Raw genomic sequence first — 12,730 nt, 5'->3', positions numbered from 1 at the left:
CCCAAAGTGCTGGGATTACAGGCTTGAGCCACCGCGCCCGGCCGACGGGATTTTTTTTTTTTAAACAACACCATTATGATGATGCTAACATTGGTGTATCCACCACTCAGCTTCGGAAATCAAACTTCACTGATATACTTGATTCCCCATGTGTGTCCTTCCCTGAACGCATTCCTTTGTCCCCCAGAAGTACAAACTATACAGGATTCAGTGTTTATCATTCCCATGTCTGTATTTATGGGTTTTCTAAATTTAGAATATCCCCAGAGACATATAGTTTAAAATTGTTAAGCCAATGCAACCATAACACAGTATGTGTATTATTTTAGAACTTTTATTGACTTGGTTCATCCACCCTTACAGATGCCATTGGTCACCCAACCCCCTCCAAAGCAGAGGTGTAGTTCTCCCCAGTACTTTATTAGCTGCCTTGAGGTCTTGCTTCCAGTCCCTTCAGAAATTATGGTGGGGACACACACATACACATTAATGGAATAAACACTCTTCCCTCCTCTCCCTTGGGGCTCCCTCCCCCAAAGAGGTCCGTTGTCCACAAGTACTCATCTGTGGGACTCAATATGTTCCCAGCCACAACAGAGCATTACGTTAGAATAGGAGCTAACATGTATGGGAATCAGAGTATGTTTAGAATTACATCTTAGCATACTGAAAAATGCATTGGAAGAGCAGCCTTTATTGACAGAGACGGTCCTGGCTAATAGATCTGCCCAGTTTTAGGCTGCTTAGGGGAACTAGGGTCCTGGAATAAGAAGCCCGACCCCCTCCTACGAAGAGAGGAAAGCTGGAGACAAAAAGAGGAAGCGAGAGATGAATTGCAAAAAACTAATCAGATTGGGACCTCAAGGTAACATTTTGCATAATAAGTTCTAACGATGTTTTCTTGTTTATATCAGCCTCCTCCTCTTAGCCTGTCTTACTAGGCTGGTGTTTAATTCCAATGCTTCTAAGTTAATTTATTCAACTTTATTATCCTTACTATAGTAGCCTCCACTAGGGTTCTCCCCTACCTCTCAAAGATCGCATCTAAGTGTGTATAAAGCTATTAGATAGAGGAGAGGAATCAGGATGAACTTCACAGCATTTTCATATTACCTGTGGGTTTTGGAGCCTGTGCTTCGGCAGCTGAAGCTGAACTGTGTGGTTGTTGCTAACATTGATGTATCCACCACTCAGCCTCAGAAATAAAACTTTACTGATATCATTAAACCCCATGTGTGTCCTTCTCTGAATGCATTGCTTTGTCACCCAGAGGTAACAGCTATCCAGCATTCAGTGCTTATCATCCCCATGTCTTTCTTTATTGGTTTTCTAAATTTGGAATATCCCTGGAGACAACTTTGGCAACTGAAGCTGAACTGTGATGGTTGTTGACCTCTGATGTGCTACTTTTTAATCAAGAACTTATTTTCCCTCTTTCTCTCTCAGCTCCCACAGGCCCATTCTGATGACTCATGACTTGTATACACAGAACAACAGAGAAAAGAAAAATAGAATTAGATAAATGAGCAGGGGCAACAGTGAGGGCTATGTCTTACAAAGAACCATTTTAATTGAATTATTTTCTCTCTTGAAATTCTTTTTTTTCCCTCAAAAGTGGGAAAATTCTCAAATAACAACAGCAAACCAAGAAAGCAGCTTAGTCTGCACTGCATTTGCATTTCTTAGTTTCATTCCCTATTTAAAAATGTTGTAGGCAAATGTATTTTGACAGTGGGAATGAACATGCACTTTAAAATTATGGGACCTAGTAGATTTAATAGAATGAGCCCTGACTGGGAGCCAGGGGACCTGGCTTTGAATGGTCCCAACCCAAGCACTTAATTACTTTAGTTTCTTCACTTATAAAATTAAATACACCATCTACTACTGATGAATGAGTAAACAAAATATGATATATCTACAGAAGGGAATATTGTTCAGTCACAAGAAGGAATGAAGTATGGACATGTGCTACAACGTGTGTTGCTAAGTGAAAGAAGCCAGACACAAAGACCATACATTTCACGATTCCACTTACATGAAATGTACAGAATAGCTAAATCTAAGGACATAAAGTAGGTTAGCTAATGGGTACATGTTTCTTTCTGGGTTGGTGAAATGTTCCAAAATGTATTGTGCTGATGGTTGTATTTAAAACTCTGCATATACTGAAAACCATTTAATTGCACATTTTAAATGAGTGAATTGTATGATATGTAAATTATATCTCAATAAAGTTTTCAAAAAAAAAGAGAGAAAATGAAATCACTACCCAGCCCAGATATGTTGTGAGGCTCAAATGAATTGTTTTACAAATAAGAAAACCACTTGAAACTATACAATGAAAATTATTTTTAGACTTCATTATTCCTTAAACTCGAGGCTGATATACTGAAGGAATTTTTCCAGTGACAATTGGCATTTCTATAGAGCAGAATTGTACCTCTGCTTACAGCTCTGTGGATGAAGATCAGGGAGGAGGAGCAGTTTAAAGTTGGTGAGAGTGTTGAGGGGAGGGAACAAATGACTGGCTTGTAAGATCCTTGAGGTCAGGGATTATTTTTATCTTGTTCTCTTTTATAATCCCAGTGCCTAGTACAATGCCTGACTCAATAAATGTGAATGAGCAAATAATGAATCAGTGGTCAAACTAATGAATTAGGGGTCTGACTGAAAATGATGAGGCACTTTCACTCAGCCAATAAACTTTTACCAGCCAACAAATTCAGATTCTTATTTTAATGTTGACAGTGACTTGGGCTTTTGGGGATTCTACCTATTCCTTTGCTAAGAGAGTGATAATTCTCTTTCACGTGTTGCACATCACAATGGTCTCTCTCTGTTACCCAAGCTGGAGTGCAGTAGCATGATCATGGCTCACTGCAGCCTCCTGTACTCAAGCAATCCTCCCACATCAGCCTCCTGAGTAGCTGGGACTATAGGTGCGCACCATCTCCCAAATAATTTGTTATTTTATTATTTTGTAGAGATAGGCTCTCACTGTGTTGCCCAGGCTGGTCTTGAACTGCTGAGCTCATGCAGTCCACCTGCCTTGGCTTCTCAGAATGCTAGGATTACAGGTGTGAGCCACCACGCCTGGCCAAAAGTTTTAATGTAAAAAACTTCATCAGTGTTGTGGCTAAGATGCACTCTATCTTCTATTAGTTGTTATGAGTCAAGGAGAGGGTTGGCCTGCAGAACAAAATGATGACTTCGTCTAGTCATGCCGGGAGTCCTGAGTGACTGTCGAGCAAGCTGAGAGGTCTGCTTTGCTGAAAGACAAGGACAACACATTCATAGGGTGGTTTGGAATTAGGGCAACAATTTTGTATGGTCCTGTCATTGTAGGTCACTGTGGTGGGACAGCAATCACCAGCCTTGGGGAGAAACAACCATTCTCTATTTCTCTATTTTTGCCATTTGGGAAAAGACTTGTGGGTTTGGGACTAAATTGACATCATGGCAAACAAGTGCCATTTACATCTGAAAAGCTGAAATCAAAAGGAGAGTAATTCTAGGGGAGAACACTCCACTTCCTCTGATGGGTTCTTGAGTTCCCTGCTCTCTTTTCATTAAACCTTTCCAAAAATAAAAAATAAAAATAAATCCTTGTCACCCAAAAACTCTAACTGGAACCGCTCTGAAGGACCACTCATGTCTTGTGTGTGAGTAACAGCCATGGAAACGTGGTTGAAGAACTGAACTTTAGGACCTGGACTGCCCAGAGCAACAGCTACTGCATTCAAGGCCTGGAAATTTCCATTTAGAAAATAAATCTGGCTTAAGAAAGGATTTCCTCATGACAGGGAAAAAATGGACAGTTGGTCAGCTTGACAAATGAGACTTCCTCATGACAACTGGTAAAGAAAAGCTCTAGGACACACAAGGGAAGTTTGAAACAGTGAAATTTAACTGGTGCCAAAGCTTCCTCGCAGATAGATAACTCCAGGTTTCCCCATTTATGCTCAGACAATAAGCCCTTCCTATGCAGGAGACCTGACAACAGTGACAGCAGAAGGCTTATTTGTGAAGGGACTTTTCTTAACCTTTTATTTTCCTCCCTCTACTTCCAGTCACTTACTTGGACACATGTCCTGGAGCTGAACAGCAGTATACTCTAAACTTCAAAAACCTCTATAAAAAAATGACTTGTGTAAGGGAACTGTATATACCACACAAAGTAGATCATCTTTCCCTCCCCTCCTCCATTGATTTCTGCCAAAACAGACATCTGAAAAGCCAGGAAACCAAGAAAGAAACAAACACAAACCGCTAGTAAAACCAGCTCCCTTAATAAAAAATATCTTCCAATCTCCAGCTCCCTGATTTGATAAACACCTTAAAAAATGTTTGGCTATGACTTTTGATTATTCTGCCTGTGATGTTATTTACTTTAGATCATAAATCTGAAGACCAGGGGCTTGTGTTTGCTCAGGCCACAGTTTGAGTGATGCTGCAGCATGAACTCTGGAGTCAGGCGGAGGTAGGCTAGAATCAGACTCCATGTGTACCAGCTGTCTCAATTGGTAAACTAGGGAAGTGACAGCGGTTTCTAATTTTCATCTGTAAAACGGGGATGATAATAATAGCCTCAGATTTGCTATATGAATCTAATCAGCTTATGTATGTAAATGAGACCATAATCTAGAATAATCCCATACCTGTCCCTATCTACTCCCTTTTCTCTAGATAATCAATTTTATTTGTTTCTTACCATTCCAGAGATTCTTTACAGAAATATAAGCAAATTGAATAACTTCTTTTGCCTTCTTGCTTACATAAAAGGAGCATATAACTGCTCTGTGCCTTGTTTTTTCTCTTAATCTATCTTGGAAATCTTTCCATATCAGTACAAGAAGAGCTTCCTCATTCTTTTTTTCTTTTTTTCCTTTTTTTTTTTTTAAAGCAGCATGAGATTTCATTGTGTGGCTGTAGCACAGTTTATTTAACCATTCTTTATTGGAAGACATTTGGATTATTTCCAAACATTTCCTATAACAAATAAAGCTGCAGTGAATATTCTTATACATAGTGTCATTTTGCATGTATGTGAGTATAACTAAAGGGTTTATACATTTGAAGTTTTTAAAAACAACTTTATTAACATAAAATTTATTACAGTTGTAATTTGATGGCTTTTGCCAAATTGCCCTCCAAAGGGGTTGTACCATTTTGTACTACCCAGCAATGTATGAGGGTGTACAGTAAACTGTTAGAAGTGGGCACTTACAGAAGGTAGGATAGGTGGGCCCAGAGAGAATTTCAACTGTCTTTAAAAATATGACATGTGGCCGGGCACAGTGGTTTACACCTGTAATCCCAGCACTTTGGGAGGCCAAGGGGGCGGATCACCTGAGGTCAGCAGTTTGAGACCAGCCAGGCCAACCTGGTGAAACCCCATCTCTACTAAAAATACAAAAATCAGCTGGGCGTGGTGGTGTGTGCCTGTAGTCCCAGCTACTCGGGAAGCTGAGGCAAGAGAATCCCTTGAACCTGGGAGGTGGAGGTTCCAGTGAGCCAAGATCGTGCCACTGCACTCCAGCCTGGCTGACAGAGCAAGACTCCATCTCAAAAAAAAAAAAAAAGACATGTTAAAAAAGTTTACATATAGGTCTATATTCTTATGGTAAAATGTGGTAAGAATTTAAAGTGCCCCTTGGTTGACAGTCTTCTTCCCTTCAGCCAATCCCAGTCTTTCCCATGTTGTGAATTGTTTGGTGTGTCATAATAATTGTCAAATCCAGTGGCCATTTCTCAGTTCCTGTCCTCCTTGAGGTATCTAAAGATCTCTTCCCAAGATTCTCTCTTCCTTTGGTGTTCACGACACAAACATTCTTTTGGTTCGCTCATAATTCTGTGATCCTTTACCATCTTCTCTGGCTTCTCTTTCTTCTCTTGCCTTAAAAAACAGGCCTAATAATGGGCACTATTTGCTGAATGCCAGTGATGTACAAGAAAAACAGAACCCCAAACCACAAGGAGTTTAAGGTCTTAGGGTGTGGCAGATTGTTTGCAAAGGCGGTTGAGATAATTCCTCCTGCCTCTGTAAGTGTATTAGTTTACTAAGGTTGCTGTGACAAAATACCACAAACTGCATAACTTAAACAACAGAAACCTATTTGCTCACAATCCTGGAGGTTAGAAGTCCAAGATCAAGGTGTTTGAAGGGCTGGTTTCTTCTGGAGCCTCTTTTCTGAGGATTAGAGACGGCCATCCTCTCCTTTGTCTTCACATCGTCTTCCCTCTGTACCTGTCAGCAACCTCATCTCCTCTTCTTATAAGGATACCAGTCATGTTGGATTATGCCCACTCTAACAAGCTCATTTTGAACCTAATTACCTCTTCAAAGACCCTATCTCCAAATACAGTCACATCCGGAGGCAACAAAAGTTAGGACTTCAACATATGTGTTGGGAGGAACAATTCCGCCCATTCCTTAAGCATGCCCTTTACAGTATGATTTTGCTGTCGTTCCCAGTAAGGGGTTTAATCTCTTTCTTCACTTCCTAAGCTAGGTTGGCCTTGTGACTTGATTTGACCAATAGAATGTGGCAGAAGTGATGTTGAACAACTTCCAAGTCTAGACTTGCAGTTTCTACTTATACTTTCTGGAAACACTGCCCTGAGACCACCATGTAGAGATGGATGTTGCTATAACCTCCTGGAGGATAAGTGGGCATGGAGGAGGAGAGCTAATGCATCCCAGCCATCAATCAGCACTGACTGCCAATCATTTGAGTGAGGTCAGCTTGGACTGTCCAGCTGTTCTTGCCATCATCTGACTGCAGTTGCATGAGTAAGCCCAGGTAAGACAAGCTGAAGAAGTGCCCATCCAGCCCACAAAAATAACGAGAAAGAATACACAGTAGTTGTTTTTAGCCACTAAAACATGATTATTGTTATAAATCACTATTTTTACATACAACAGTCATTGATATTGGAGGAGATAGAGAAATTATGTAACTATCAACACATTAAGTTTCATAAAAGGAAAAATACATGTTGAGGCAAATAGTGGGAGCCAAATTCATGTGGGAAGGGGAGAAGGTCTTCTGGGAAAGGGATGTTTAAGTTGAGATGTTTATGATGAGTAGGAGTAGTGAGGCAAATTTGGGAGAGTAAAGGGTAGGAGGAGAAAGTATAGGTCAGATTCTATTCAAATACTCACTCTTTCCCCTGCCTTGTGCTCCATGGGAAGAATATGTTTCCCTGCCCCATTTATGTTGGGCTTGGCCATGTGGTTTTCTTGAGCCAGTGGTTCATGGTTAGAAATGACCAATGTGTGGTTCTACTGGCCTCTGGGAGCTTCCAGTCATTCAGGGCCTTGAAAGCCATGTTAAAAATGATGGCCTGGGTGCGGTGGCTCACACCTGTAACCCCAGAACTTTGGGAGGCTGAGGTGAGCAGATTACCTGAGGTCAGGAGTTTGAGACCAACCTGGCCAACATGGTGAAACCCCATCTCTTCTAAAAATACAAAAATTAGCTAGGCATGGTGGCTGGCACCTGTAATCCCAGCTACTAGGGAGGCTGAGGCAGGAGAATCGCTTCAACCTGGGAGGCAGAAGTTGCAGTGAGCCGAGATTACGTCAAGAGTGCAACTCCATCTCGAAAAAAAAAAAAAAAGATAGACTTCGGTGGCTCGTGCCTGTAATTCCAACACTTTGGGAAGCCAAAGTGGGATGATTGCTTGAGGTCAGGAGTTCAAGAGCAGCCTGGACAACACAGTGAGACTCTGTCTCTACAAAAATTAACAAATTAGCTAGGCATGATGGCATGTACCTGTAGTCCTAGCTACTAGGGAGGCCAAGGCAGCAGTATCACTTGAGCTCAGGAAATTGAAGTTACAGTGGGCTATCATGATGCCACTGCACCCCAGCCTGGGTGGAGACCCTGTCTCAAAAAACCAAACCAAACAAACCAAATAAGACAAGACAAAAAAACACTATGGACCCTTATTCTGTGTAAAATGATGCAGCTGCTATGGAAACCAGCATGAAGCTTCCTCAAAAAAGTTAAAAAGTAGTACAGTTCCGCTTCTGAATGTATATCCAAAAGGATTCAAAGCAGGATCTCAAAGAGATCCATGTTCATTGTAGCATTATTCATAATAGCCAAGAGGTGGAAACAATCCAATTGTCCATTGACAGGTGAATGGATAAACAAAATGTGATCTATACAGACAGTAGAATATTATGCAGCCTTAAAAAGGAGAACCTGTCACATGCTACAAAACAGATGAACCTCAAGAATATTGTGCTAAGTGATAAAAATTAATAAAAGGACAAATACTGTGGCTCCACTCATATGAGGTATCTGAAGGAGTTAAAATGATAGAAACAGAAAGTAGAAAGGTAGTTGCTAAGGGCTGGGAGGAAGGAGGGGCAATTAGTGTTTAATGGGCATAGTGTTTCGTTTTGCAAAATGAAAAAATTCTAAAGATCTCTTGCGGCCGGGCGCGGTGGCTCAAGCCTGTAATCCCAGCACTTTGGGAGGCCGAGACGGGCGGATCACAAGGTCAGGAGATCGAGACCATCCTGGCTAACACGGTGAAACCTCGTCTCTACTAAAAATACAAAAGCTAGCCGGGCGAGGTGGCGGGCGCCTGTAGTCCCAGCTACTCGGGAGGCTGAGGCAGGAGAATGGTGTAAACCTGGGAGGCGGAGCTTGCAGTGAGCTGAGATCCGGCCACTGCACTCCAGCCCGGGCGACAGAGCGAGACTCCGTCTCAAAAAAAAAAAAAAATCTCTTGCACAATAACATGCATATACTTAACATTCCTGAATTACACACTTCAAAATGGTTAGTGTTAAGTGTTTGTAACCACAATTAAAAATAAAATTTGAGCCGGGCATGGTGGCTTGCACCTGTAATCCCAGCTACTTGAGAGGCTGAGGCAGGAGGATTGCTTGAGGCCAGAAATTTGAGCCCCCATCTTTAAAAATAAAACTCGAAAAAAAAAGGTCAACTTTATTCTAAAAGCACTGAGAAACCACTTCAGGGTTTTAAACAGGGCAGTGACTTGCTCAGTATATCCTTGCCTTCAATAACTCATCCACCATTCCAGTTTCAGTTACCAAGTCTACTCTCAAATTTGGCTGGCCCTGACTTCCCTCAGTGTTCCAGGCTACATTGCATACTCCCTTTTTTTGAGACGGAGTCTCGCTCTGTCGCCCAGGCTGGAGTGCTCACTGCAACCTTCACCTCCTGGGTTCAAGCAATTCTCCTGTCTCAGCCTCCCAAGTAGCTGGGACTATAGGTGCATGCCACCATGCCCAGATAATTTTTGTACTTTTAGTAGAGACAGGGTTTCACCATATTGGTCAGGTTGGTCTCAAACTCCTGACCTCTGGTGATCCATCCACCTCGGCCTCCCAAAGTGCTGGATTACAGGTGTGAGCCACTGCACCCGGCCACTTATTCCCTTTAAGCTGTTTCTTCCTAGATAGTCAAAATAGTGCATGACATTAATGTATCACGTTAAGTTAAACTGACCCTGGGTCAAGCACTGTGGATTCAATATAGCAATCCCAAGCCTCCAGGGTCTCCTGACAGAAAAAACAACCAGCTTAGTACAATGAATTAAATGCTACTCTCTTTTTCCGGAAATGCCCTCTCTCCTTCCGCCCCTTCTGTGCCCAGGAACCAGGTCAAGAATCACACATCTTCTCTAAGATACTTTCCTTATACCCTCAAAATTAATCACGCCCTCCATAACTTATACCTGAGTCTCTTATTGCTGTTGGGTTGTCTATAACTACATTTTCATGTATTTAACTGACACATAAGTATTAAAATGGGACATCTGAATGAGAATTCTTCATTTCTCTTTGTTACCTAGGGGATAATCATTATTGCCTCTTATCTAAATAGAATTAGATAATTGGATAGTTGATCTTGCAGTGATGGAGCCTGGGTTCCAGTGACCTGGGCTGGTAAATACAATGTCTGCTCACCGTGCAGAGAAAGTAGAAAGGCTGTTTGGGTTGAATTGTGCCCCCACCACCGCCCCCCAATTCATAAGTCGAAGTCTTAACCACCAGTACCTCATGATGTGGCTGGATTTGGAGATAGGGTCTTCATAGAGGTAAGTAAGCTAAAATGACATCATTAGGGTGGGCCCTCATCTAACATGGCTGCGTCATTCTAAGAAGAGAGTAGGACACCAACAGGTACAGAAGGAAGAACACGTGAAGACGCAGGGAGAAGATGGTTCCCTGAAAGCCAAGGAGAGAGGCCTCAGGAGAAACCAGCACCTTGATCTTGGACCTCCAGCCTCCAGAACTGTGAGAAAATAAATTTCTGTTGTTTAAGCCCCAGTAGCTGGTGTTTTGTTATGGCAGCCTGAGCTGACTACTACAAAGGGTTATGTCACTTGCCAACATAAGTCAAGGAAAGAGCTGATTTTGGAAAAGAACTTATGTTCAGAAAATATGAAATCGAAAGGTCCCATCTCAGGGTCCTCCTGTTTGGAGTTTATCCTTCATTCTGTGGAGAGGAATGTGACAGATGCGGTAGAATGGGGAGAGCAACCTGTGTTTTCCGGCTGGCTTGTGCAGCCACGGTGCAGGCAATGTCCTGGGGCCAACCTCACCCTGCCAGGATTTCAGCAGGCACTTAAGCAAGAATAAAGACACACACACACACACACACACACACACACACACACACAGAGAGAGAGAGAGAGAGAGAGAGAGAGAGAGAATATAAGAGACAGACTTTGAGTATTTAATGTAAAAAGGAAAAATGATTTTTTCTTCCACTAGCAGATATGCTTAGAACATCACGATGATGTCCCTAAAGTAGCCATGAACATATTTTTGACTCAGTATCATTTCAGTGACTTTAATAGAGGACATTTTACTGGGTTTTAAAAAGTGTGAAGATCTCCACAGCCATTCTTGTTCCAACATGTAGGAATAGCTGACTCTCAATTAGCTGTCTTATTAAAAGGAATCACAGGGCTACCTATTATTAGTGTATATTATTTTTCTCAATGCTTTAGATAATTTGGCATTTATTTACTGTTGCCATAGGAACCCAGGTCTGTAATAAGGGTTCTTTCAATTCTGACAATTAGGCTTATAGAAAAGAATATTTTAATGAGGTGAGGAATTTGGAGAGCCTAGCCAGAGGTCTGGCAGAAGAACATTGTTCTCTAAACAGTTACAAAATTAGCTGAGATTGTCCTTTGTTACAATTGCCCTCTTTGACAGCTACTGAGTGTTCATTAGTCAGACCTCCCTGAAGATCTGCGGTTTTCCATAAATATTGAGGTTTTCTTATTTCTTAGAAAACGATATGCTGTTCAATCCCATCTCCCTCTTACACCTGGGCTGCTCTTGAGTTAGAGGGAATGCAACTTCTCCTTGCTGTCAATCAGAGAAAGACTAGATTTACCTTAAGCTTCACAGAAAATACTCTTTTTAAAAAATTACTCGAGAAAAACAATTATGCCTTTCTATATTAAGGAATATTTGGAAGCCATAAATCTTGTCTTTCTTATATTCTTTGCATATAAAATATTTTGGAGGAATATTTATTAATTAATTTTAATGACGGATGACCCGTGCACAAAGCACAAAAATCAAGAGGCATTCAGTGAAATGTCTCCCTTCTATCCTTGTCCCCAGAGGACAACCATTGTTACCCGTTTCCTTTGTATTCTTCTAAAGTTATTCTCTGCAATCAAATACACACATATACACACACACACACACATGCAATGACAGCATGTTAAGGATACTGTATTGTAACTTTTTTTCCCCACCTACTACTGAAAGTTGGGTGCCATTCTATTTCATTACATAAAGAGCTGCCTTGTTCTTTATAAGAGCTTTTCCCTGTAATTATTTAGCAATCATGTATTGAGTGCTACAGACATGGTGTGGGGCCCTAGCAACATCAAGGTGAGGACCACAAAGCCCCTGCTCTCAGAAGCCCACATGAGTAGAAGAGGCAGACACCTTTGGAAGCGGCTGCTGCCCAGTGCACAGTGCTATGAGTAAGTCAAGTGGAAGGGGAGGTGGATGCACACAGGAGGGAGTCTGGCTTTGTTCAGATGCTGCTTGAGCAGCATCTTGAAGGGTAAACCAGGGACTTGCAGGTAGAAAAGGAAGGCGAGTTTATTCCTGGTAAAGGAAGCAATAAATGCCAAGTCCTATAGATTATAAAACAGCATGGTGTTTTGGGGAATTGAAGGTTTGTTTGGGTTTGTTATGGTTGGCGAGCAGGGTGTGTGTGTGTGTGTGTGAAATTAGATCAGTGGTTTTCAAACTTCTTGACCACAATCCAGTTAAGAAATATATTTTACACCACCACACAATGTATATGTGTGTTTGTGTGTGTGTAAAACAGACTCAAAATGTCATAAAACAATACCCTTATTAAATGTGCTCCAGTATTTTTCTACTAAATTCCATTCTACTTTTTTTTGGAGACAGAGTCTCACTCTGTCACCAGGCTGCAGTGCAGTGGCACGATCTTGGCTCACTGCAACCTCCACCTCCCTGGTTCAAGCGATTCTCCTGCCTCAGCTTCCCGAGTAGCTGTGACTACAGGTGCGTGCCACCACGCCCAGCTAATTTTTGTATTTTTAGTAGAGATGGGGTTTCATCATGTTGGCCAGGATGGTCTCGATCTCTTGACCTCGTGATCTGCCCACCTCGGCCTCCTAAAGTGTTGGGATTACAGGCATGAGCCACCGCGCCTGGCCTTTTTTTTTTTTTTTT

The 12,730-nt window shown here is 41.8% G+C and overlaps 1 protein-coding gene across 2 annotated transcripts in view; it reads left to right on the top strand.

Moving 5' to 3' along the window:
- Window positions 1–12,730, top strand: part of NDUFAF6 (NADH:ubiquinone oxidoreductase complex assembly factor 6) — a 115,257-nt gene that overhangs the window by 35,012 nt on the left and 67,515 nt on the right. Inside the window, exon 2 of one of the 2 annotated variants that reach the window (XM_017888820.1) lies at window positions 6,516–6,806. The exons of the other annotated variant lie outside the window; for it this stretch is intronic. The gene's annotated coding sequence lies outside the window, so the exon portion shown is untranslated. The remainder of the gene's footprint in view (window positions 1–6,515; window positions 6,807–12,730) is intronic. 2 annotated transcript variants of the gene reach the window in all.

This window comes from Rhinopithecus bieti, unplaced genomic scaffold, assembly GCF_001698545.2.
Source record: "Rhinopithecus bieti isolate Rb0 unplaced genomic scaffold, ASM169854v2 scaffold_15676, whole genome shotgun sequence".
Classification (NCBI taxonomy): Eukaryota; Metazoa; Chordata; class Mammalia; order Primates; family Cercopithecidae; genus Rhinopithecus; species Rhinopithecus bieti.
The sequence above is the reverse complement of the archived record's forward strand: the minus strand, read 5'-3'. Positions and strand labels throughout refer to the sequence as shown.